The sequence below is a fragment of the Triturus cristatus genome, chromosome 2_2, assembly GCF_964204655.1.
Source record: "Triturus cristatus chromosome 2_2, aTriCri1.1, whole genome shotgun sequence".
Lineage (NCBI taxonomy): Eukaryota > Metazoa > Chordata > Amphibia > Caudata > Salamandridae > Triturus > Triturus cristatus.
Window position 1 is genome coordinate 190,455,241 of NC_140582.1, and position 27,370 is coordinate 190,482,610.

Consider the following 27,370-nt stretch of genomic DNA (forward strand, 5'->3'; position numbering starts at 1 on the left):
TATACATTTCTGAAAACTAGACACCCAGGGGAATCCAGGATGGGGTGACTTGACTGCCTCCCACCATGGTCTGTTACCCAGAATCCCTTGCAAACGTAAAAAATTGAAAAAAAAACCACATTTTCCCCACATTTCTGTGATGCAAAGTTCTGGAATCTGCGTGGATCCACAAATTTCCACCCACCCCGCGTTCCCCAAAGTCCTACGAGAAAAATGGTACCTCACTTGTGCGGGTCGGCCTAGTGCCCGCGACAGGAAACGGCGCAAAACGCAACGTGGTTTTGGAGTGAAAAATGACCCTTTTTTTGGCAAAGTGACTAGCTGTAGATTTTGTACCCTAGCCCTGCCGGCACCTAGGGAAACCTAGCAAACCTATACATTTCTGAAAACTAGACACCCAGGGGAATCCAGGATGGGGTGACTTGACTGCCTCCCACCATGGTCTGTTACCCAGAATCCCTTGCAAACGTAAAAAATTGAAAAAAAAACCACATTTTCCCCACATTTCTGTGATGCAAAGTTCTGGAATCTGCGTGGATCCACAAATTTCCACCCACCCCGCGTTCCCCAAAGTCCTACGAGAAAAATGGTACCTCACTTGTGCGGGTCGGCCTAGTGCCCGCGACAGGAAACGGCGCAAAACGCAACGTGGTTTTGGAGTGAAAAATGACCCTTTTTTTGGCAAAGTGACTAGCTGTAGATTTTGTACCCTAGCCCTGCCGGCACCTAGGGAAACCTAGCAAACCTATACATTTCTGAAAACTAGACACCCAGGGGAATCCAGGATGGGGTGACTTGACTGCCTCCCACCATGGTCTGTTACCCAGAATCCCTTGCAAACGTAAAAAATTGACAAAAAAAACACATTTTCCCCACATTTCTGTGATGGAAAGTTCTGGAATCTGCGTGGATCCACAAATTTCCACCCACCCCGCGTTCCCCAAAGTCCTACGAGAAAAATGGTACCTCACTTGTGCGGGTCGGCCTAGTGCCCGCGACAGGAAACGGCGCAAAACGCAACATGGTTTTGGAGTGAAAAATGACCCTTTTTTTGGCAAAGTGACTAGCTGTAGATTTTGTACCCTAGCCCTGCCGGCACCTAGGGAAACCTAGCAAACCTATACATTTCTGAAAACTAGACACCCAGGGGAATCCAGGATGGGGTGACTTGACTGCCTCCCACCATGGTCTGTTACCCAGAATCCCTTGCAAACGTAAAAAATTGACAAAAAAAACACATTTTCCCCACATTTCTGTGATGGAAAGTTCTGGAATCTGTGTGGATCCACAAATTTCCACCCACCCCGCGTTCCCCAAAGTCCTACGAGAAAAATGGTACCTCACTTGTGCGGGTCGGCCTAGTGCCCGCGACAGGAAACGGCGCAAAACGCAACATGGTTTTGGAGTGAAAAATGACCCTTTTTTTGGCAAAGTGACTAGCTGTAGATTTTGTACCCTAGCCCTGCCGGCACCTAGGGAAACCTAGCAAACCTATACATTTCTGAAAACTAGACACCCAGGGGAATCCAGGATGGGGTGACTTGACTGCCTCCCACCATGGTCTGTTACCCAGAATCCCTTGCAAACGTAAAAAATTGACAAAAAAAACACATTTTCCCCACATTTCTGTGATGGAAAGTTCTGGAATCTGCGTGGATCCACAAATTTCCACCCACCCCGCGTTCCCCAAAGTCCTACGAGAAAAATGGTACCTCACTTGTGCGGGTCGGCCTAGTGCCCGCGACAGGAAACGGCGCAAAACGCAACGTGGTTTTGGAGTGAAAAATGACCCTTTTTTTGGCAAAGTGACTAGCTGTAGATTTTGTACCCTAGCCCTGCCGGCACCTAGGGAAACCTAGCAAACCTATACATTTCTGAAAACTAGACACCCAGGGGAATCCAGGATGGGGTGACTTGACTGCCTCCCACCATGGTCTGTTACCCAGAATCCCTTGCAAACGTAAAAAATTGACAAAAAAAACACATTTTCCCCACATTTCTGTGATGGAAAGTTCTGGAATCTGCGTGGATCCACAAATTTCCACCCACCCCGCGTTCCCCAAAGTCCTACGAGAAAAATGGTACCTCACTTGTGCGGGTCGGCCTAGTGCCCGCGACAGGAAACGGCGCAAAACGCAACATGGTTTTGGAGTGAAAAATGACCCTTTTTTTGGCAAAGTGACTAGCTGTAGATTTTGTACCCTAGCCCTGCCGGCACCTAGGGAAACCTAGCAAACCTATACATTTCTGAAAACTAGACACCCAGGGGAATCCAGGATGGGGTGACTTGACTGCCTCCCACCATGGTCTGTTACCCAGAATCCCTTGCAAACATAAAAAATTGACAAAAAAAACACATTTTCCCCACATTTCTGTGATGGAAAGTTCTGGAATCTGCGTGGATCCACAAATTTCCACCCACCCCGCGTTCCCCAAAGTCCTACGAGAAAAATGGTACCTCACTTGTGCGGGTCGGCCTAGTGCCCGCGACAGGAAACGGCGCAAAACGCAACATGGTTTTGGAGTGAAAAATGACCCTTTTTTTGGCAAAGTGACTAGCTGTAGATTTTGTACCCTAGCCCTGCCGGCACCTAGGGAAACCTAGCAAACCTATACATTTCTGAAAACTAGACACCCAGGGGAATCCAGGATGGGGTGACTTGACTGCCTCCCACCATGGTCTGTTACCCAGAATCCCTTGCAAACGTAAAAAATTGACAAAAAAAACACATTTTCCCCACATTTCTGTGATGGAAAGTTCTGGAATCTGCGTGGATCCACAAATTTCCACCCACCCCGCGTTCCCCAAAGTCCTACGAGAAAAATGGTACCTCACTTGTGCGGGTCGGCCTAGTGCCCGCGACAGGAAACGGCGCAAAACGCAACGTGGTTTTGGAGTGAAAAATGACCCTTTTTTTGGCAAAGTGACTAGCTGTAGATTTTGTACCCTAGCCCTGCCGGCACCTAGGGAAACCTAGCAAACCTATACATTTCTGAAAACTAGACACCCAGGGGAATCCAGGATGGGGTGACTTGACTGCCTCCCACCATGGTCTGTTACCCAGAATCCCTTGCAAACGTAAAAAATTGACAAAAAAAACACATTTTCCCCACATTTCTGTGATGGAAAGTTCTGGAATCTGCGTGGATCCACAAATTTCCACCCACCCCGCGTTCCCCAAAGTCCTACGAGAAAAATGGTACCTCACTTGTGCGGGTCGGCCTAGTGCCCGCGACAGGAAACGGCGCAAAACGCAACGTGGTTTTGGAGTGAAAAATGACCCTTTTTTTGGCAAAGTGACTAGCTGTAGATTTTGTACCCTAGCCCTGCCGGCACCTAGGGAAACCTAGCAAACCTATACATTTCTGAAAACTAGACACCCAGGGGAATCCAGGATGGGGTGACTTGACTGCCTCCCACCATGGTCTGTTACCCAGAATCCCTTGCAAACGTAAAAAATTGACAAAAAAAACACATTTTCCCCACATTTCTGTGATGGAAAGTTCTGGAATCTGCGTGGATCCACAAATTTCCACCCACCCCGCGTTCCCCAAAGTCCTACGAGAAAAATGGTACCTCACTTGTGCGGGTCGGCCTAGTGCCCGCGACAGGAAACGGCGCAAAACGCAACGTGGTTTTGGAGTGAAAAATGACCCTTTTTTTGGCAAAGTGACTAGCTGTAGATTTTGTACCCTAGCCCTGCCGGCACCTAGGGAAACCTAGCAAACCTATACATTTCTGAAAACTAGACACCCAGGGGAATCCAGGATGGGGTGACTTGACTGCCTCCCACCATGGTCTGTTACCCAGAATCCCTTGCAAACGTAAAAAATTGACAAAAAAAACACATTTTCCCCACATTTCTGTGATGGAAAGTTCTGGAATCTGCGTGGATCCACAAATTTCCACCCACCCCGCGTTCCCCAAAGTCCTACGAGAAAAATGGTACCTCACTTGTGCGGGTCGGCCTAGTGCCCGCGACAGGAAACGGCGCAAAACGCAACGTGGTTTTGGAGTGAAAAATGACCCTTTTTTTTGGCAAAGTGACTAGCTGTAGATTTTGTACCCTAGCCCTGCCGGCACCTAGGGAAACCTAGCAAACCTATACATTTCTGAAAACTAGACACCCAGGGGAATCCAGGATGGGGTGACTTGACTGCCTCCCACCATGGTCTGTTACCCAGAATCCCTTGCAAACGTAAAAAATTGACAAAAAAAACACATTTTCCCCACATTTCTGTGATGGAAAGTTCTGGAATCTGCGTGGATCCACAAATTTCCACCCACCCCGCGTTCCCCAAAGTCCTACGAGAAAAATGGTACCTCACTTGTGCGGGTCGGCCTAGTGCCCGCGACAGGAAACGGCGCAAAACGCAACGTGGTTTTGGAGTGAAAAATGACCCTTTTTTTGGCAAAGTGACTAGCTGTAGATTTTGTACCCTAGCCCTGCCGGCACCTAGGGAAACCTACCAAACCTATACATTTCTGAAAACTAGACACCCGGCGGTTTCCAGGGAGGTATGGCTTGCGTGGATCCCCCAACGTTTCCTTACCCAGAATCCCCTGCAAACCTCAATTTTTGCTCAAAAAATCACTTTTTTAACACATTTTGGGGTGGGAAAGTAGTGGCATCACCGGGCTCACACAAATTTACCACCACCCAGCGTTCCCCCAGGTCTCCCGGTAAAAATGGTGCCTCACTTGTGTGGGAGGCCCAAGTACCCGCGGCAGGCAAGGGCCCCAAAGGTAGTGAGGCCACCTCAAGATGGCCTATCGCCAAACCACCTGGTTTTGCAAGGGGGGTCACTTTGGTTTTTGGCCCGGTGCGCGGCGGCCATCTAGGGAAACCTACCAAACCCAGGCATTTTTGAAAACTAGACACCCGGCGGCTTCCAGGGAGGTATGGCTTGCGTGGATCCCCCAACGTTTCCTTACCCAGAATCCCCTGCAAACCTCAATTTTTGCTCAAAAAAATCACTTTTTTCACACATTTTGGGGTGGGAAAGTAGTGGCATCACCGGGCTCACACAAATTTACCACCACCCAGCGTTCCCCCAGGTCTCCCGGTAAAAATGGTGCCTCACTTGTGTGGGAGGCCCAAGTACCCGCGGCAGGCAAGGGCCCCAAACGTAGTGAGGCCACCTCAAGATGGCCTATCGCCAAACCACCTGGTTTTGCAAGGGGGGTCACTTTGGTTTTTGGCCCGGTGCGCGGCGGCCATCTAGGGAAACCTACCAAACCCAGGCATTTTTGAAAACTAGACACCCGGCGGCTTCCAGGGAGGTATGGCTTGCGTGGATCCCCCAACGTTTCCTTACCCAGAATCCCCTGCAAACCTCAATTTTTGCTCAAAAAATCACTTTTTTCACACATTTTGGGGTGGGAAAGTAGTGGCATCACCGGGCTCACACAAATTTACCACCACCCAGCGTTCCCCCAGGTCTCCCGGTAAAAATGGTGCCTCACTTGTGTGGGAGGCCCAAGTACCCGCGGCAGGCAAGGGCCCCAAACGTAGTGAGGCCACCTCAAGATGGCCTATCGCCAAACCACCTGGTTTTGCAAGGGGGGTCACTTTGGTTTTTGGCCCGGTGCGCGGCGGCCATCTAGGGAAACCTACCAAACCCAGGCATTTTTGAAAACTAGACACCCGGCGGCTTCCAGGGAGGTATGGCTTGCGTGGATCCCCCAACGTTTCCTTACCCAGAATCCCCTGCAAACCTCAATTTTTGCTCAAAAAATCACTTTTTTCACACATTTTGGGGTGGGAAAGTAGTGGCATCACCGGGCTCACACAAATTTACCACCACCCAGCGTTCCCCCAGGTCTCCCGGTAAAAATGGTGCCTCACTTGTGTGGGAGGCCCAAGTACCCGCGGCAGGCAAGGGCCCCAAACGTAGTGAGGCCACCTCAAGATGGCCTATCGCCAAACCACCTGGTTTTGCAAGGGGGGTCACTTTGGTTTTTGGCCCGGTGCGCGGCGGCCATCTAGGGAAACCTACCAAACCCAGGCATTTTTGAAAACTAGACACCCGGCGGCTTCCAGGGAGGTATGGCTTGCGTGGATCCCCCAACGTTTCCTTACCCAGAATCCCCTGCAAACCTCAATTTTTGCTCAAAAAATCACTTTTTTCACACATTTTGGGGTGGGAAAGTAGTGGCATCACCGGGCTCACACAAATTTACCACCACCCAGCGTTCCCCCAGGTCTCCCGGTAAAAATGGTGCCTCACTTGTGTGGGAGGCCCAAGTACCCGCGGCAGGCAAGGGCCCCAAACGTAGTGAGGCCACCTCAAGATGGCCTATCGCCAAACCACCTGGTTTTGCAAGGGGGGTCACTTTGGTTTTTGGCCCGGTGCGCGGCGGCCATCTAGGGAAACCTACCAAACCCAGGCATTTTTGAAAACTAGACACCCGGCGGCTTCCAGGGAGGTATGGCTTGCGTGGATCCCCCAACGTTTCCTTACCCAGAATCCCCTGCAAACCTCAATTTTTGCTCAAAAAATCACATTTTTAACACATTTGGGGGTGGGAAAGTAGTGGCATCACCGGGCTCACACAAATTTACCACCACCCAGCGTTCCCCCAGGTCTCCCGGTAAAAATGGTGCCTCACTTGTGTGGGAGGCCCAAGTACCCGCGGCAGGCAAGGGCCCCAAACGTAGTGAGGCCACCTCAAGATGGCCTATCGCCAAACCACCTGGTTTTGCAAGGGGGGTCACTTTGGTTTTTGGCCCGGTGCGCGGCGGCCATCTAGGGAAACCTACCAAACCCAGGCATTTTTGAAAACTAGACACCCGGCGGCTTCCAGGGAGGTATGGCTTGCGTGGATCCCCCAACGTTTCCTTACCCAGAATCCCCTGCAAACCTCAATTTTTGCTCAAAAAATCACTTTTTTCACACATTTTGGGGTGGGAAAGTAGTGGCATCACCGGGCTCACACAAATTTACCACCACCCAGCGTTCCCCCAGGTCTCCCGGTAAAAATGGTGCCTCACTTGTGTGGGAGGCCCAAGTACCCGCGGCAGGCAAGGGCCCCAAACGTAGTGAGGCCACCTCAAGATGGCCTATCGCCAAACCACCTGGTTTTGCAAGGGGGGTCACTTTGGTTTTTGGCCCGGTGCGCGGCGGCCATCTAGGGAAACCTACCAAACCCAGGCATTTTTGAAAACTAGACACCCGGCGGCTTCCAGGGAGGTATGGCTTGCGTGGATCCCCCAACGTTTCCTTACCCAGAATCCCCTGCAAACCTCAATTTTTGCTCAAAAAATCACATTTTTAACACATTTGGGGGTGGGAAAGTAGTGGCATCACCGGGCTCACACAAATTTACCACCACCCAGCGTTCCCCCAGGTCTCCCGGTAAAAATGGTGCCTCACATGTGTGGGAGGCCCAAGTACCCGCGGCAGGCAAGGGCCCCAAACGTAGTGAGGCCACCTCAAGATGGCCTATCGCCAAACCACCTGGTTTTGCAAGGGGGGTCACTTTGGTTTTTGGCCCGGTGCGCGGCGGCCATCTAGGGAAACCTACCAAACCCAGGCATTTTTGAAAACTAGACACCCGGCGGCTTCCAGGGAGGTATGGCTTGCGTGGATCCCCCAACGTTTCCTTACCCAGAATCCCCTGCAAACCTCAATTTTTGCTCAAAAAATCACATTTTTAACACATTTGGGGGTGGGAAAGTAGTGGCATCACCGGGCTCACACAAATTTACCACCACCCAGCGTTCCCCCAGGTCTCCCGGTAAAAATGGTGCCTCACTTGTGTGGGAGGCCCAAGTACCCGCGGCAGGCAAGGGCCCCAAACGTAGTGAGGCAACATCAACATTGCCTATCCCAAAGGTCGCCTCACTACGTTTGGGGCCCTTGCCTGCCGCGGGTACTTGGGCCTCCCACACAAGTGAGGCACCATTTTTACCGGGAGACCTGGGGGAACGCTGGGTGGTGGTAAATTTGTGTGAGCCCGGTGATGCCACTACTTTCCCACCCCAAAATGTGTGAAAAAAGTGATTTTTTGAGCAAAAATTGAGGTTTGCAGGGGATTCTGGGTAAGGAAACGTTGGGGGATCCACGCAAGCCATACCTCCCTGGAAGCCGCCGGGTGTCTAGTTTTCAAAAATGCCTGGGTTTGGTAGGTTTCCCTAGATGGCCGCCGCGCACCGGGCCAAAAACCAAAGTGACCCCCCTTGCAAAACCAGGTGGTTTGGCGATAGGCCATCTTGAGGTGGCCTCACTACCTTTGGGGCCCTTGCCTGCCGCGGGTACTTGGGCCTCCCACACAAGTGAGGCACCATTTTTACCGGGAGACCTGGGGGAACGCTGGGTGGTGGTAAATTTGTGTGAGCCCGGTGATGCCACTACTTTCCCACCCCAAAATGTGTGAAAAAAGTGATTTTTTGAGCAAAAATTGAGGTTTGCAGGGGATTCTGGGTAAGGAAACGTTGGGGGATCCACGCAAGCCATACCTCCCTGGAAGCCGCCGGGTGTCTAGTTTTCAAAAATGCCTGGGTTTGGTAGGTTTCCCTAGATGGCCGCCGCGCACCGGGCCAAAAACCAAAGTGACCCCCCTTGCAAAACCAGGTGGTTTGGCGATAGGCCATCTTGAGGTGGCCTCACTACCTTTGGGGCCCTTGCCTGCCGCGGGTACTTGGGCCTCCCACACAAGTGAGGCACCATTTTTACCGGGAGACCTGGGGGAACGCTGGGTGGTGGTAAATTTGTGTGAGCCCGGTGATGCCACTACTTTCCCACCCCAAAATGTGTGAAAAAAGTGATTTTTTGAGCAAAAATTGAGGTTTGCAGGGGATTCTGGGTAAGGAAACGTTGGGGGATCCACGCAAGCCATACCTCCCTGGAAGCCGCCGGGTGTCTAGTTTTCAAAAATGCCTGGGTTTGGTAGGTTTCCCTAGATGGCCGCCGCGCACCGGGCCAAAAACCAAAGTGACCCCCCTTGCAAAACCAGGTGGTTTGGCGATAGGCCATCTTGAGGTGGCCTCACTACGTTTGGGGCCCTTGCCTGCCGCGGGTACTTGGGCCTCCCACACAAGTGAGGCACCATTTTTACCGGGAGACCTGGGGGAACGCTGGGTGGTGGTAAATTTGTGTGAGCCCGGTGATGCCACTACTTTCCCACCCCAAAATGTGTGAAAAAAGTGATTTTTTGAGCAAAAATTGAGGTTTGCAGGGGATTCTGGGTAAGGAAACGTTGGGGGATCCACGCAAGCCATACCTCCCTGGAAGCCGCCGGGTGTCTAGTTTTCAAAAATGCCTGGGTTTGGTAGGTTTCCCTAGATGGCCGCCGCGCACCGGGCCAAAAACCAAAGTGACCCCCCTTGCAAAACCAGGTGGTTTGGCGATAGGCCATCTTGAGGTGGCCTCACTACGTTTGGGGCCCTTGCCTGCCGCGGGTACTTGGGCCTCCCACACAAGTGAGGCACCATTTTTACCGGGAGACCTGGGGGAACGCTGGGTGGTGGTAAATTTGTGTGAGCCCGGTGATGCCACTACTTTCCCACCCCAAAATGTGTGAAAAAAGTGATTTTTTGAGCAAAAATTGAGGTTTGCAGGGGATTCTGGGTAAGGAAACGTTGGGGGATCCACGCAAGCCATACCTCCCTGGAAGCCGCCGGGTGTCTAGTTTTCAAAAATGCCTGGGTTTGGTAGGTTTCCCTAGATGGCCGCCGCGCACCGGGCCAAAAACCAAAGTGACCCCCCTTGCAAAACCAGGTGGTTTGGCGATAGGCCATCTTGAGGTGGCCTCACTACGTTTGGGGCCCTTGCCTGCCGCGGGTACTTGGGCCTCCCACACAAGTGAGGCACCATTTTTACCGGGAGACCTGGGGGAACGCTGGGTGGTGGTAAATTTGTGTGAGCCCGGTGATGCCACTACTTTCCCACCCCAAAATGTGTGAAAAAAGTGATTTTTTGAGCAAAAATTGAGGTTTGCAGGGGATTCTGGGTAAGGAAACGTTGGGGGATCCACGCAAGCCATACCTCCCTGGAAGCCGCCGGGTGTCTAGTTTTCAAAAATGCCTGGGTTTGGTAGGTTTCCCTAGATGGCCGCCGCGCACCGGGCCAAAAACCAAAGTGACCCCCCTTGCAAAACCAGGTGGTTTGGCGATAGGCCATCTTGAGGTGGCCTCACTACCTTTGGGGCCCTTGCCTGCCGCGGGTACTTGGGCCTCCCACACAAGTGAGGCACCATTTTTACCGGGAGACCTGGGGGAACGCTGGGTGGTGGTAAATTTGTGTGAGCCCGGTGATGCCACTACTTTCCCACCCCAAAATGTGTGAAAAAAGTGATTTTTTGAGCAAAAATTGAGGTTTGCAGGGGATTCTGGGTAAGGAAACATTGGGGGATCCACGCAAGCCATACCTCCCTGGAAGCCGCCGGGTGTCTAGTTTTCAAAAATGCCTGGGTTTGGTAGGTTTCCCTAGATGGCCGCCGCGCACCGGGCCAAAAACCAAAGTGACCCCCCTTGCAAAACCAGGTGGTTTGGCGATAGGCCATCTTGAGGTGGCCTCACTACCTTTGGGGCCCTTGCCTGCCGCGGGTACTTGGGCCTCCCACACAAGTGAGGCACCATTTTTACCGGGAGACCTGGGGGAACGCTGGGTGGTGGTAAATTTGTGTGAGCCCGGTGATGCCACTACTTTCCCACCCCAAAATGTGTGAAAAAAGTGATTTTTTGGGCAAAAATTGAGGTTTGCAGGGGATTCTGGGTAAGGAAACGTTGGGGGATCCACGCAAGCCATACCTCCCTGGAAGCCGCCGGGTGTCTAGTTTTCAAAAATGCCTGGGTTTGGTAGGTTTCCCTAGATGGCCGCCGAGCCCTGGGCAAAAAACAAAAGTAACCCCCCTTGCATAACCAGATTACCTATTGTTACTACAGCGTGAGAATTTAGGAATAATACTGCAAAGAAAATGTGGCAGACAATTTGAGGTTTACAGGACAATGGGGATAAAAAATATTTTTCAAATCACTAGAGAGACATCACCATGAACTCCCAAAGGTTTTCGACAATATCTACAGTTGGTGGGTTATTCTTACATGGAAAGTGTACCTTGGCAGAGAAACAAAAAAAAAAGATTCCTGCACAACCATCTATTCCTCAAACACACACACATACTGGTTGGATTTGGCACGAGGGCAAGTCATGGTTCAGTGTATTAAATTTTATTAACAAGAGATTTCACAAATATGAAATGCACTGTCAATAATTAAATTCACAAAAATCCAAACCAATGACTTGCAGCTCGTGAGCTGTAAAGCCACGTCAAGGCACCAACCGCTTTACAGGCCATTCACACACCTTTCATACGTGATACAAACAAGACCATTCGCACCACCAGGTACAAAAGCAACACAGTACAAAAATCACCAAAAAGGGACAAGGTACACCCTGCTTCAAAAAAACAAATATTACTGCACAGTCATCTAACCCGCAAGCACACGCACATACTGGTTGGATTTGGCACGAGGGTGAGTGATGGTTCAGTAGATAAAATTGTATTACCAAGTGATTTCACAAAAAATGAAATGCACTGGTAATAATTGAAAGGGCAAGAAACTGAACCATTGACTCACAGCTCGTGAGCTGTAAAGCCACGACAAGGCACCAACCTCTTTACAGGCCATTCATACACCTTTCATACGTGTGAGACATACAAAACCATTCACACCGCCAGCCGCGGGCCCATCACATAACAAAACTCACACCGGCACACAGCGCCATTCAAGGGCCCATCACTTTCACACGCCCACAATCCAGACACAGCAACTACACAGGCAGAAGGATTGCGTGGAGTGGCACTCAGCTAGCAGTGTGTGTAGTGACCAGCAGAAAGTCACTACTCACACACAGCCAGCCAAGCACCGGTCGACACACACCGCTAGCCAAACGCCAGTCCACGCACACCGCTAGCCAAGCGCCAGTCCAGGCACACCACCATCCAATCGCCAGTCCAGGCACACCGGCAGCCAATCGCCAATCCACCTACACCGCCAGCCAAGCTCCAGTCCACGGACACCACCAGACAAGCACCATTCCACACACACCGCCAGCCAAGCTCCAGTCCACACACACCACCAGACAAGCTCCAGTCCACGGACACCACCAGCCAAGCTCCAGTCCACGGACACCACCAGCCAAACACCAGTCCGCACACACCACCAGTCCACACACACTGCCAGCCAAGAACCAGTCCACGCACAGCGCCAGCCAAGCACCATTCCACGCACACCACCAGCCAAGCACCATTCCACGCACACCGCCAGCCAAGCACCATTCCACGCACACCACCAGCCACGCACACCACCAGCCACGCACCAGTCCACGCACACCGCCAGTCCATGCACACCGCCAGTCCACGCACACCGTCAGCCAAGCACCATTCCACGCACACCACCAACCAAGTGCCAGTCCACACACACCAACAGCCAAGCGCAAGCCTACACACACCGCCATCACATTTTGGATTTTTTTAGAAAAAAATAAAAACACAAACAAATTGCAAATAGATACAAATTTTCTAACAGAAAATCAGCAACTAAATACATTGCACTAACACCAACCTTGAAACAGAATCAAATTATCCAAAGAATACAGACCAGCCAGTTCACTTTACCACTCAAGAATCCTCCCAAAAATTTTTTCGCGTGTGGTACGCTCTAAAACAAGCAGAGAGACACAGTGCAGGATGAGAGGGACAATCGGGGCAGTACATACGACACTCCTTCCGCGTACCTCTTCGCCAACAGACTCTACATCTCCTACTGGGAAAATCTTTTGCGGGTGTGGGAGGAATGTGATCTGGAAAGTGGCGTTCTTTCAATCTAGCAACATCCTCCACCAGTCCAACTCTAGGAACACTTGCCTGTTCCACTACAACAAGGCTGCCTATTACAGACTCCTGAAACTTAGCAAAAGTCATCTTTGACTCATGGCAAGAATCCTGGAACACAACAAAAGCATTAAACATTGCCAAGTGGAAAAGATGGATAGCCAACTTCTTGTACCAAATGTAAGCCTTACGAAGAGCAGTGTAAGGTTCCAACCTCTGATCTACTCTGTCAACACCACCCATGTACCTATTATAGTCTAAAACACATACAGGTTTGCGCGCTTCAGCGACCTGACCCCAAACAGTCACAGGTGCAGTGCTTTCATCATGGATGGAAGTCAGCATGTAGACATCTCTCCTGTCTGTAAACTTCACAGCAAGAAGCTCCTGGCAACGCAACGCACTGCACTGTCCCCGCACAAGCTTTTGACAAACAAGTTCTTTCGGAAAACCTTTACGGTTACAGCGGACTGTGCCACAAGCAAAAGTGTCCACTTTGGCCAATTCCCTGAACAACCGTACACCAGTGTAGAAGTTATCTACATATAAATGGTGGCCTTTGTTAAAAAATCCTCTTCCAAGTTCCCAAACAATTTTCTCAGTCACTCCAAAAGTGGACGGACAACCAGGGAGGTTAAACCTAGATTCCTTACCGGTGTACACCCTGAAATTGGAGACATATCCAGTCCTACTGTCACACAGCATATACAGCTTTATTCCATAGCGTGCCCTCTTACTAGGAATGTATTGCCTAAAAACCAAGCGGCCCTTGAACAACACCAAAGACTCATCCACTGCAATTTCTCTACCAGGGGCATAAATCTCAGAAAATCGATCAACAAAGTGATCAAGGACAGGCCTAATCTTAAAAAGACGGTCACAATCAGGGTGATCTCGTGGCAACGCTAAACCATTATCTACAAAGTGCATCATCCGAAGCAGAAGCAAATACCTGTCACGACTCATGACTGCCGGAAAAATAGACGTTGCCATCAAGGGACTGCTAGACCAATATGAAGCCAATGATGGCTTCCTTAGCAAGCCCATCAAAAAAGTTAAACCCAAGAACTTCTTCATCTCTTCAACATTTGTGGGAGTCCACCGGGTAGCTCTAGAGTGTGGCTTAAGACTGGCACTGTTGTCCCTCAAAAACTGTTCGGCATACAAATTAGTCTGCTCAACAATCTCTGCCAAAAACACATCGTCCATAAACAACTGAAAAAAATTTACAGGCAAAAAGTTCTCGGTATTCACTCTAGACCCTGGAACACCAGTAAACTCAGGAAATTCCGGCTGCACCATGCCAGGGGCAACCCAGAGGTCATCACTTTCAACGGGAAGACTTGCAGCCCCAGCCTGCAGCCCAGATGTCTCTTGCCGCACTACACCAACGGAAAGGCTTGCAGCCCCAGCCTGCAGCCCAGATGTCTCTTGCCGCACTACACCAACGGGAAGCCTTGCAGTCCCAGCCTGCAGCCCAGATGTCTCTTGCCGCACTACACCAACGGGAAGCCTTGCAGCCGCAGGCTGCAGCCCAGATGCCTCTTGCCGCACTATCGGCACATCAGTCTCCTCCTCTAACACAGGCACTTCATCCGCACTAAGAGTATCTTCATCATCCGATGACCCCATACGGAGAGAAAACTCACTGCCAGAATCTTCCCCTGCCCCCTCTCCCTCAGAAGCAGAGTCAGTCTCTGACCCAATATCAGAGGAAGACTCAAACAGCAAACCAACAACCTGCTGAGCAGTCATCCTGCGGCTAGCCATTATACCTACTAAGATGGAAGACTGCACAAACAAGTCAACAACAACCAACAATGTGCACACCAAGTAAGTAAAGAATTGTGTACCTTTATCACAAAGATCAATGTACTCAAAAACTATACAATCCAATTACAAGAGACAGCTGCACTCACCAGAAATAAACTCTGCAGTGACACAGCAAAGACCAACGATATCAAACTAGAAAGAAGAAAAAAAAACAAATTACTCACAAGACAACAAAATACACATCGAGCACCAATGCAAAAAGTTTTTGACACTCAAAAACCAAACATACTGCTATTATTACACCATTTGCAAAAAAAAAACAGGCAGAGAAATCAAACACATTTACATTGTACAAAAATAAGTCTCTTACCAAACTACACAAACAGCAGAACCACCAGCCACAAAACGGCAACGTGAAAAGAAGAAAAGCCTTCACCTAGAACAAAAAAGTAAACAAAAAAAAAACATTACAATTGGAAATCACAAAAAATATAACAATAAACATTCTAACATGCTATGTCACTACCCAAATGGTCAATCGGGTTGTGTGCCAGGTGGGGCAGAAAACAAATTGCACCCTGGAAGCGAGGGGTCACTTCTATTTTTATTTGAACTAATTCCCTGGGGTCTAGTGGGCTTTTCTGCCCCCCGTGGGAGCAGAAACGGCGAAAAAATAAAACCGATCCCCCGGGCAGAAAAGTCTTCAAAAAATTTAGGGGCCCAAGGAAGCGACCCTTGCCCAAGGGGTCGCTTCCTACAATAATATTTATATCCCTGGTGTCTAGTGGGCTTTTCTGCCCCCCCCCCCCCAGGAGCAGAAATGGCAAAAAAATAACACCGATCTGCCCCCAGAGGGGGCAGAAAAGTCTTCCAAATATTTAGGGGCCCTAGGAAGCGACCCTTGCCCAAGGGGTCGCTTCCTTCATAAATACTGATATCCCTAGTGTCTAGTGGGCTTTTCTGCCCCCCCTGGGAGCAGAAACGGCGAAAAAAAAACACCGATCTGCCCCCAGAGGGGGCAGAAAAGTCTTCAAATAATAAATGGCCCCAAGGAAGCGACCCTTACCCAAGGGGTCGCTTCCTACATAAATACTAATATCCCTGGTGTCTAGTGGGCTTTTCTGCCCCCCCCTGGGAGCAGAAACGGCGAAAAAAAAACACCGATCTGCCCCCAGAGGGGGCAGAAAAGTCTTCAGATATAAATTGGCCCCAAGGAAGCGACCCTTACCCAAGGGGTCGCTTCCAACATAAATACTAATATCCCTGGTGTCTAGTGGGCTTTTCTGCCCCCCCTGGGAGCAGAAACGGCGAAAAAAAAACACCGATCTGCCCCCAGAGGGGGCAGAAAAGTCTACAGAATAATAATTGGCCCCAGGAAGCGACCCTTACCCAAGGGGTCGCTTCCAACATAAATACTAATATCCCTGGTGTCTAGTGGGCTTTTCTGCCCCCCCTGGGAGCAGAAACGGTGAAAAAAAAACACCGATCTGCCCCCAGAGGGGGCAGAAAAGTCTACAGATAATAATTGGCCCCAGGAAGCGACCCTTACCCAAGGGGTCGCTTCCAAAATAAAAAAAAACACATCCCTGGTGTCTAGTGGGGCATCCCTGCTCCACGATCGCGACGCTGTGCGCGATCGTGGAGCAGGAATGCCCTGTATTGAGACATCAGGGGAGAGGAAATACTCTTTCCTCTCCCCCGACGCCTCAATACACTCTACAAGGCCCCCGCCACCCCACCGGAGCAAACACCACTCACCTTCCTCTATGGACGCCTGGAAGCAAATGGCTTCCAGGCGTCCGAGCACTTCCTGATGACGCCAGCGCGCGCTGTGCGCGCTGACGTCACCAGGAAGCGTGGGGGGGCTCGGGGGTGGCAGCGGAAACTCTTCCGCTGCCATCCCCGTCTGTGGGGGCACGATCGGTGCCCCAGGGGGGGAGCGCCAGCGCTTCCCCCAGGGGCTGTCCTCATGACGGAGCGGTTCCGTCATGAGCACAGCCCAACTGATGCTCATGACGGAACCGCTCCGTCATGAGCATCCAAGGGGTTAATGGACTGGTTGGGAATGTGAAACATGAGAGTGCAGCTGAAGCAGTGTAAAGGGCCTTACAGGTCAAAGTTCAGTTTCACAAAGAGAAATTGTGGACAGTCAGATTGAGCACAGAAACTGGTTTGCTGACAAGGAATGGTGAAAAGTAGACTGCACCCACTTACAGTCGGTGAAGTATCTCCTGGTGAGTTTAATACGCGCATTATTTATTTTAAATGTGAATTTAAGTCATACTGAGCAATGTAATTCAAGCGGTTTCCTGAGTTCTTATTTGGACAGCAAATCCCAGCTTTTAATAGATCCTCATTGGCCTGGCACCGCAGGGGGCACACGCACGCTTATCAGAAGTGCATGCTGTGCCAGACGCCACATTAACCTACACTCCTAATCTCGTCTGCATGACCTGCCACATTGAGGGGAAGATAAAGCGGCAGCAATTACTCAGCGGAGTTAAACCGCGGAGCCCATTAGGCGCCGGCCGCCGCAGCCCCGTCTCTCTAATGGCCCAGACTGACATGGAGTCATCACTTTAAAATATATTGACTTCGAAGGGCAATGTATCTTTAATTTCAGATCCCACTGATATTAATGCGGAAGAATTGAAAATAATGACATTTGTTCTGATACATTAGCAGCCTATTTTGATTCTAATTGTTATATTCCTTTTGCAGCCTATGTCAGCTGCTTTCATGCCCTTAAACTTAATGAACACCACTAGGATTAGAACAGGGTCTTTGGTTTGACATGGGTTTAATATTGCATTCCTGCCGGAAAATGGATATATTTGCTTGAAATGACATATAGAATTCAAGAAAATATACATTGCGAAGTCGTTTTGACCATTCTTTCTTGGCATCATTTTCAATTCAGAGTAGGGAACACAGTGCAACCAGAAATTGTCACTGGCATTGAATATGAGTGGCTATCATAATATTTCACACTACATTCCACCTTTGGGCAGTGCTGTGGTCCGGCACTAGCCCTCACCATATTTACTGTGGTGTTGACATACATCAGTGCACTACAACTTAAGTTATACATGTTCGCTTACAGCAGACATAGGTTCACCGTAAACCACTGAGGAAGGTATAGGCTCTAAGTATGAATTATAACAAATCTTTATTTGGAAGCAGACGCAACCATAAAAGATATAAGAATACATTAAAAGATAAAATCATCATTAAAATATTAGATAAAACTATTGCACATCCAATTTAATGTGATGAGGGACTTATCCATAAGGCTCGAAAAAATAACCATTTTACTTGGCAGGTCCTTGGACGCAGCCTCCAAGTTATCAAGTCTGACCCAAAGAGGGGCGAATACGTCAGTGAAAGTAGCTGCATGCTCGCCATACCCCATCGTGTGACCATGGGAACTTTAACCGCCTTCTTAGCCTTCCATTCCTGTTTGGGAGCTGGAGGACTCACCACATCATTATTTGGAGAAGAAAAGAGAGGGGGCCTGGAAGTTGAAGGCCCAGGTGAAAGGGTCACGGTTGGGGCAGGATTGGGAAGAGAAGTCTCAAGGATTGAGTTAGAAGTAACTGTGACCATACCCTGATCATTGAGGATGGGCAGTGATGTAACAATTGTAGGCCAGGGCCCAGTATTACCTGAATCACCTGAAAGCTGCCTATCAGCCTGGTTGATTTCCTTAGAGATGGCATCTATAGCTTTTGCCAAAATCGAGTCTATAGTTATGCAAAGCTGTCCCGATGTTGTCATAGAGGGCAAAGCCTTCCTCTGCCCCATGATGGCAAATATGACAATATAACAGTATCTGTGGAGCCCCCCCAAACACTAGAGGGTGCTAAGTGCAGAATTGACAAGCCTACGGCAACTCTATACAAGAGGCAGAGAGGAAGTTACTTACTGAGCATATGTACAAAGCCCACCCTAAATGCAAGGTAGCGTTGACAATGTCAGCAGGATCAGCCAGGTGGTAGAAACGATGAACTGTGAACCAAGGTCAACCGACCAAGAGAGTAGGCCCAGCCCAGCCACAGGCAGTTGCAGATGGGCACTCTTGGCCTTGTCGTTGCTAGGGCAAGTGCCCGGGCACGTCATGCGCAGCGGGAGCCCCCAAGGAAGGAAATAGGCACCTCCAGGCGTGCTGCTGGCGTCGAGGGCCGTGTCAGCCGCAAGAGATCCTGGGGCTTACAGTGCTCTGCCCTTTCCTGTGTCTCCTGTAGCTCCCTGCTACTAACTGGCTTCCCGCACAGCAGGAGACCCCAACGAAGGAAATAAGTGCTTCCCAGCGGGTTGCTGCCATCTTAAGCGGTGTCAGCCATGAGAGGTCCTGGGGCTTGCAGTGCTCTGCTCCCTCCTGTGCCTCCTGTGGCTCGCTGCTACCAATGGGCTCTAAGTAGAAGAGAATTGTTTCTGTGACCTGTGCAGCCATTTTCACCTGGCACACAGGAAAATAACCGGCAATGTCTCTTCTGGGGTAGGTATGCGCGCAGCCCTGCTGAGAGGTGCCTTTCTAGCCCCCTTCCAAATGTTGTAGGGGCCCCCTGGGATACCTCACACGCTGTCACATCTCAGAAAATCCAACTCCATGCACACTGCTGAAAAAATAGACCTGCCAATTTATAGTGACACTTGTGGATTCAGTAACTGAAGCCATTTCTCTACTCCTTTCAGGGGTGTCTCCAATTGTGTGAATGGGCAGATCCCAGTGCCTATTAAACAAACATTGGCAAACCCAGTAGGTTTTAGTTATGTGAGAGCTGTTGGCAATGATTTTTTAGACATGTTACACACTAGCGCTGGCTACTGTGCAGCATGGCTTAAAGTGAAGAAAAAAAACACCGTAAACTAGTTGGCCTCGCCCTTTTGTGTAACACAACACAGTTCCAAGGATCCCTATCAATCCATTGACTCCTCCTTAAAAGTGTCGATGTGACCACGTTTCAGCCTTATCTTCTTAGGCCTCTTCAGGACAGGGTTATACAATAATATTCAAAAAGATCGGAGTAGAAAAATCTCTAGTGATGAAAAAATTGCAGTGCCCCGGGTGCAATACCTCCCTATCAATAGGTGGGCACACCCACTACAGGTATTTCCTTACTGAATATCCATCGTGTATTTCAATGACCACATCAATCCCGATTTAAACGGTATGTATAGCTGCTCGATAAATCAGCTGGCAATCCCTCACTTCGCTAGTATTCTCCGCGGCCACCCAAATGCGTCTGCTCTAACCATAGTGCTTTAAAAGATATTGTGATATTTAAATTATTGTAATGCCTACTCAGGGGTAGTAAGCGCTACATAAATGCTATTTATTTTGTGCAAATGCTAAGAAACATCAACACATATGAAGTTTTTACAGTGCATTCATATCTCCTAAACAGAGCCTGAACAAAGATAAAAGCTGCCTCTCTTCAGTATGTGTGAAGTGCTAACAAGGTGTGAGCCTTTGATTCCCCTCCGCTGCATTTGCATCAGGTGTGAGGCTCCTGACTGCTACCAGCCAGGAAACTTGAACAAAAGGAGGCCTGATAACTCCTCCGATTCGGCCTTTGTTTTGGGCCCAGCAGGAGTTAGAACTAAGAGAGCCCCGTCCCCGCCTGCACGTTTTTGCAAATAGAAAGCAGATAACAGTGTGCAGGCCCTGCAGGATGTGTCCCGGTGTTTGTAAATTACACTGGGATGAGCACATTTTACAGTGGGGACACACTTCTTGGCAGGGTGGACGGCGTCCACCCTGTGAAAAAAGTGGGGGGACGCCGTCCACCCGCGTGTACCCCCGACTTGTGCCCTGCTGACACACATGCATTCAAGCAGAGTGCATGAAACAAACCTTTTTACATGTTACTGCAGGAGCCTGCAGCTAGTGGAAAGACACTAGAAGCAGACAGAAAACTGTACTTGGTCCGTGCTAAAAATAATAATATTTTGTAGCACTAATAATAATGATTTGTTTTAGGTGTAATGATTTGCACCATGCTACTGCAATTTCTAAGTAAATTAGTTAATTCAGGCCACTGTGATTTGGGTTGTATCAACACCTCCTCAACCTCTAATCTATTAAATCCTTATCCTGATATTAACCTCTTTAAAAAGAGAGGAACCTTTAGATGTGAAAATGGTCTGTGGATAACATACATTGCTGTCAGAAAAGCAGAACTGGAACTGGGTCTTTGAATGGTATGGCCCAGGGTGTACGAGGAGGATAAGGGGTGGGTTCACATGTAAGCATATGGGCAGAAGGGGCTTATTTCCAGCCTCCATTCTGAATCCCCCACTGATTCCTCCTTTCTTAGGAAAACCACAGAGTTTAATTTATGACCCCTAGGGTAAGAATGTGGATTGTTATTTGAGATGGGTGTTCTCCTACAACCGGATATAATAACACTCTCTCATCAAGATGAACCACCCATGTCACTAACTTAACCAGAATTAAACACCAAGGTAGATGTGGTACATACCACACTGGCTTAAATTATGGCAATGTGTAAACTAGTTTTAAAATACCAAAAAAGTAATGAAGGTAAAACGCCAAACAATGAAAATACCAAATCAAATTAGAAAAAAGTGTGACAGATGTCCTGTCCAAGCTTATCACAAGTTCTCACACACTCAGAAGGGGGGAGAGGCAAAATTACTCTGCTCCAGCCTCCCCGATCACATAACTATTACATTCACGGGGTAGCGGGGTAGTAGCGAATAGTGATCAAAAGATGGCACATGCTATGTGAAAACAAACTGCCCTCACTCACAAAATTGTGACATGCTTCATCATTGGGCTTGCTTACAATACACCCCTGTGCAGACCAATGGCTGGGGTACAGCAAAAGGGAGGGGAAGACAATAAAAACATGAAAAAAAAATATATATATATATCATTATGCGTTGGGATCACTGAAAGAACAGTGCAGTGAAGGTTAAAACTTGCTTGGTGGTGTTTTTGTTCAACAACTAATTCCTGGACCTACTGGCTAGGTCTAAAAACGTGAAGGATGCTGGTGATAGGAGAGATTTAAGAGTTCCTTCACCCTTCCGTACTGCCAAAGTGTCAACATGTTTCTGCTGTGTTAAAAGTGCCCACTGTGTTGGGTCACACCGGCATTCCTCAGGACCATTTGGATCCCAAATGATGTATTTACAAATAGCATGTGCCAACTTTTGATCACTATTTACTACTCCTACTCGCTACTCCTCCGTGTGTGTAACCATCATATCACAAGTGCCAAGGGATTTGATTTGAGATTTGTAGAACGCAAACAATTACTCACAGGCATCAAGGCGCTATAGACAACCATCTGGACGAACCCTGCTATGGCCATAGATGAAGAGATAAAATGCATGCACTTGTTATTTGGCGGGACCTCGGTCATGTTTGTGATGGAGTATCTCATCTACCAAACTCTAAAGTTTCTCTAAGTGTCTCAGTTGGCATAATAAGAGTCAGAATCTCTTAGCAGGTGAAGGCAGCAGGCTGCATCAAAAAGTTCTTCCAACGGGCCGTCATCACTGTGTGAGAAAGTGCCCTCTTTCTTGCATGGTATGCCCCAACATTTTGCTGAATTGCTGATGTACTTTGACTAAGTGTGCCCTGGGCTTCCACCAACCAGGTACCAAGGCCTGTGTTCCATCCCTAAAACTGCATTGAAGCCTAAACCCAATTGGCATCTCTGGCCACATGTCAGCCCCTGGTAAATGGTACCCTAGGTACCTAGGGCACTGTGACCAGAGAAGGCCCCTAAGGGCTGCAGCACTTATTGTGCCAGCCTTAGAGGCCCTGTACCCTGACACACACACACACTGCCTTTGCAGGCTGAGTGTCTAGGTGTAAAACAAAACAAAGAGACAACACGGCACACATCTCTGTGTGCCATGCACACAAACCACTGCTCTGGCATACATCAGTCACTCCTCTAGCTGGGTGCCCTATGCCAGCAGCGAGGGTACAGGTGCAAGAGCCCTGTAAACCTACAGTGCCCAGGTCCATTCCTGGGCCCTGTAAGTGCAGTGCTGCCGTTAAGAGTAGATGGTGCTGGGAGGTCGACATTACTAACTCCACAGCACCATGATGGCTGCACTGAAGACGGCTGCACTGAAGACTGGGAAGTTTCAAATTTCTCAGCACATTAAACCCACACTGATGCCAGTGTGGGATTTAATGTAAAATGCATGACAGAGGGCATCCCCCTGAACCTAACCAACAACCATCATCCAGACTGAGAGGCTGCCTAGGCTGCCACACAGCAGACATGTTGCTGGACCCCTGGGTCGAGAGCCATTCGCTCTCGTGGGCCTGCAAAAATGCACATCTTGGGGGAGGTGCTAGGCCGCCTTCCCCAGGATGGGCTGGGGAAGCTTCAAAGGCATGCCGCCTTTGTGAGCTTCACCAGACCACTTGCTGTACTCAGCAACTGGCTCCCACCGGTTTTGACCCCCACTCTGGCGGGAAGATCGGTGGGAAAACCTAAGTGAGGAAAGGGGGTGTGCCAGCCGTTGCCAACCTCACCCCTCAGGTGGGGGAGACGAGGTGAAGCACAACTCCGGGCTCTCGCCATCTTGAGGATGGGGAGCCCTACCCAATCAGGACTAGGCTGCTGCCCCCCTCCCACTGGAGAGTGGCAGGATAGGCGGTGTACCCACCCCAGGGAAGAGATCCATTAGTCCCTGACCTTTACCTACCTGCAATGCCCCTAAATTTAGTATTTAGGGGCACCCTGAACCTTCCTTCCTCAGATCCTGATTCCGAAACTACATGAAGAACAAGTAGAAAGAAGACCAGCCGTGCAGCTGCTAACAAGAGGACGACACCAACTGACTTGGCCCCAGCCCTACTGGCCTGTCAACCTTCGAACCTGCTCCTGCTAAACCCCAGCGTCTCCAGTGGTCAGCAACCTCAAAAACCCCGGAGGACCTGACTGCCTTGCTCATCTAAAGACTGGGACTCCCACAAGCAGTGGTTCTGCTCAAACAGCAACAACCCCTGGTGCCAGCCAGGAACCGCAAATCCGGCACACTCTGCACCCGCCGAGATCGGCCTGTGCCTGAGTGACCAAAGACCACGAGGACGTCCCCCCAGCGACTGTGACCAAGAATTCAGCACCCAAGGACCCTCTTCGATGCTCCTGATGACGCCTGCAGCCTCAACACCAGGGACCCCTCCAACCGCGACCAGCAGAGGGTAAGAATTCCAGACACCAAAAGACACCCCTGCACCCGGCGCCCCACAGCCCCCTGTGCCCAACTCCTGGGTGTGTACCCAACCTACAGCTTCCCAACTTACCTCTCGAAGTGGTGGTCGCACCTGAAGAATCTCCATCCCCGCGCCTGCAGCCTTTGTTCGTCTCGCAGCTTTCCCATTGAAATCCATTGAGCGCCTGACAGCCCAAAAGCACCCTGCACCCACCCGCCCGACGGCCCTGGAAGTGTAGCATCTATTCTATTCTACTTCTCCACTTGCCCTGTGTAAGTGACCAGGAGCTCCGCTCCCACAGCCGCGTGGCCTGCCTGCTAGCAGCCACCAACGAAAGGCCCCCTGCCTGCCATAGGCTAACATTGGGCCTACTCACAAAGCACCCGGCTGCGCCTGTGCCGCTGAGGGTGTAACAACTGTACCAACCTGAACCTGGGAGACCCCTGAGTCTTGCCCCAGAACCTTAACTCTGTCAGTCGAGTACTTACCTGAAAGCTGATAACTTGCATTTTCTCCATAGGGTAACATTGACTGGTTTTCACTTGGAATTTCTTCTAAGTGCCGAGTTTTGAAACTTTAAAATATTCACTAAAAATCACCCGATCAACGAAAACAAAATTACTCCCCTGTTACCAGTAGAGATCCTAGTGCTGGACCTAAGTACCCAGCACTGAGCAGAAAAAGTAATTACAACTGTGATTTTCGAATAACCTAACTTCCCTCCATATGATAACATTGGCTGTTTTTTGCCAGAAATTCTTCTGTGTCGAATTTTGCAACTTACAAATATTCCTTAAAAATCGCCTGTATAACAAAAACGATTTCCTTCAACTGTTTTCAGGAAATGCACCAGGGCTGAATCCAGGATCCAGCCCCGAGTAAGGATAAACATTCGTAAAGTAAATGTTATTACAGTTTCCTTAAAATTCCCATTGAGCTCAATGGTATTATTGTGTTAAGTTCGTGTTGCATATTGTACCTATTGCATTCTAAAGACTACTGCTCATTGAAAGTATTCAACTGTAGCATCTCATTCTGAGAAAGTATTTTTATACCAACCTGTGGTTCTACAATAAAACAACAATATATTTTTATAGACAAATCAATTGGCCTAGATTTCAGTTCTTGAGTGTGTGAGACCATTTGCTGACTGAGTGTGTACAACAAATGCTTTACACTGTCCTCTGATACTGCCTTACTGCTCGACCAAGCTACCACTTTAGAGGGTAAGGTTCTATCTAACTTTAACCTCTGCCAAACCTCTGGGGACTGTGTACTCAGTACACCCTGTACCCTACCTTGGTGCAGTATATACAGAGCCACTTTCTTACATTGGTGGATCAGCGGTGTGATACAAACTTGCATTTGTTGGACTACTTGGTTACCATCTCATCACACAACAGAACTCTTAAATTGCCTTTAGGATTCAGATTTTTACAAATTGGCATTTTTACCAAACTACTAAAAGTCTTGTTAGGGCCTTGCTTAAGCCCCTTTAGAATTTTAGAAAATAAAAGTCACTATAGTCAAGGGTAGAGGGGTTAAAACCTTTTGGTTAGAATGTCTCAAAAACAGAACCCAGCTGTTAGTGAAGATGACCAAAGTATCATACAGGACATGGTTGAGGAGCTCGACCTCACGCCTTACCTTCACTTTTCTTTCAAGGAGGTAAGGTCCTTATGTAAAATTATAAAGATTCCCGTGGGCCTGAATCCAACCAAACAAGGGCTCCAGGAGCACCTGGCAGGGTATACACAGATCCACCCATTTGAGAATGGTGATGACCAGTCAGGTGAGGACAGGGATGAGGAAGACAGGGCTGGTAGCCCACCTCCAATCATCCCTAGGGAAGAAAGGGTCCCCAGACCCTTAACTTCGAGATTCAACCCCTGGGGATCTAGAGGCTACCCAGGTGGTACAGGTACCAGTGAGGGCATTGAGGACAGCCTCAATGAGGAGGACAGCCTTTTAGCAAGGCTGCCAAAAGATTGGATCTAGAGTCCAGACTCCTGGCTCTTGAAAAAGAAAGAAAGGAGATGGGTTTAGTATCCATCAATGGTGGCAGCAATACAAAAATTGAGGACAGGGAGGAATCTTCTGATCCTAAAATCCCCAAAGGGATTGTCCCTAAATTTGAGGAGGGTGATGACATCACAAAATGGTTCACAGCCTTTGAGAGGGCTTGTGCAATGAGGAAGGTGAAGAAAACTCTCTTGGGGCACTCCTGTGGGAACTGTTCTTTGGTAACTGCAGAGACAGGCTTCTGACCCTCTCTGGGCCAGATACAGGGTCCTATGATCTCATGAAGAAGACTCTGGTTGAGGGATTTGGGCTCACCACTGAGGAGTACAGAATTAGAATCAGGGGGGGCTCACACAACCCAGAACCAGTCCTGGACTGATTTTGTAGACTACTCAGTAAAGACACTGGATGGTTGGATAACTGGACACACTGTGCATGACTTTACTGGACTTTACAATTTGTTTATGAAGAAACACATATTAAGTAATTGCACAAATGAAAAGTTACATCAGCATTTGGTAGACCTAGGACTAATTTCTCACCAAGAATTGAGAAAGAAGGCAGACCACTGGGTCAAGACTAGGGTGACAAGGACAACCACTAGGGGTGACCAGAAGAAGGTAGTTGCAAAACCTCCCCAGGGGAAAGTTGGTGAGAATCCCCAAGATAAAAAGTCTGAGTCTTCCAAAGGGCCCCAAAAACCTGCACAGGGGGGTGGGTCTCAAACTACTCCCTATGTGCCACAACCTTATAGGGGGACAAACTTTGAGCCCACAATGGCCTGGTGTAACAACTGTAAGAAGTTGGGACACTTAACTGTAGACAAGTCTTGCCCTCACAACAATACCCCTAGTTCAACAAGTACAGCTACTCCTGGGGTAGCACGTCTACAGATGGGATCAACAGTGTGCCCAGAGCAAATCAGGATGCACACTGAAGCAGTTCTAGTTTCAGAGGGGGAAGTTGAGGTTGCCACAGTATCTGTGTGGCCACCCAACTTAAAGAAATACTTACAGTACCCTTGGATCAATGGAACTAGGATAGAGGCTCTGAGGGATACAGGTGCCAGTGTCTCTATGGTGAAAGATACACTGGTTTCCCCCAAGGCAAAATTTGATTGGGCGTACTTACCCAGTCACCAATGCTGACAATGTTACCACTAATCATGCAATGGCTATGGTGACATTAGACTGGGGGGGGGGGGGTACTGACCTGAAACAGGTAGTGGTCTCTCCAAAGCTACCAGCTGCATGTCTGCTTGGAAATGACCTGGAAACCTCAGCCTGGGCTGAGTTTGAACTAAAAACCCATGCAGCAATGATGGATATCCCTGAATTGGTGTGTGTAAAAACAAGAGCACAGAGCAAAAGGCAGGGTGAAAAAGTGTTGGAGCCTGAAAGAATGGACCAACTAAACAAGAGAAAAGGTAAGAAGACTGGGGAACCAGCTTCTGTACAGCAACAGGATCAGGGCCCCTCTCCTCAGGGAAAGGACTTGGATGCCCCAGGGGGAGCTGAGCCTAT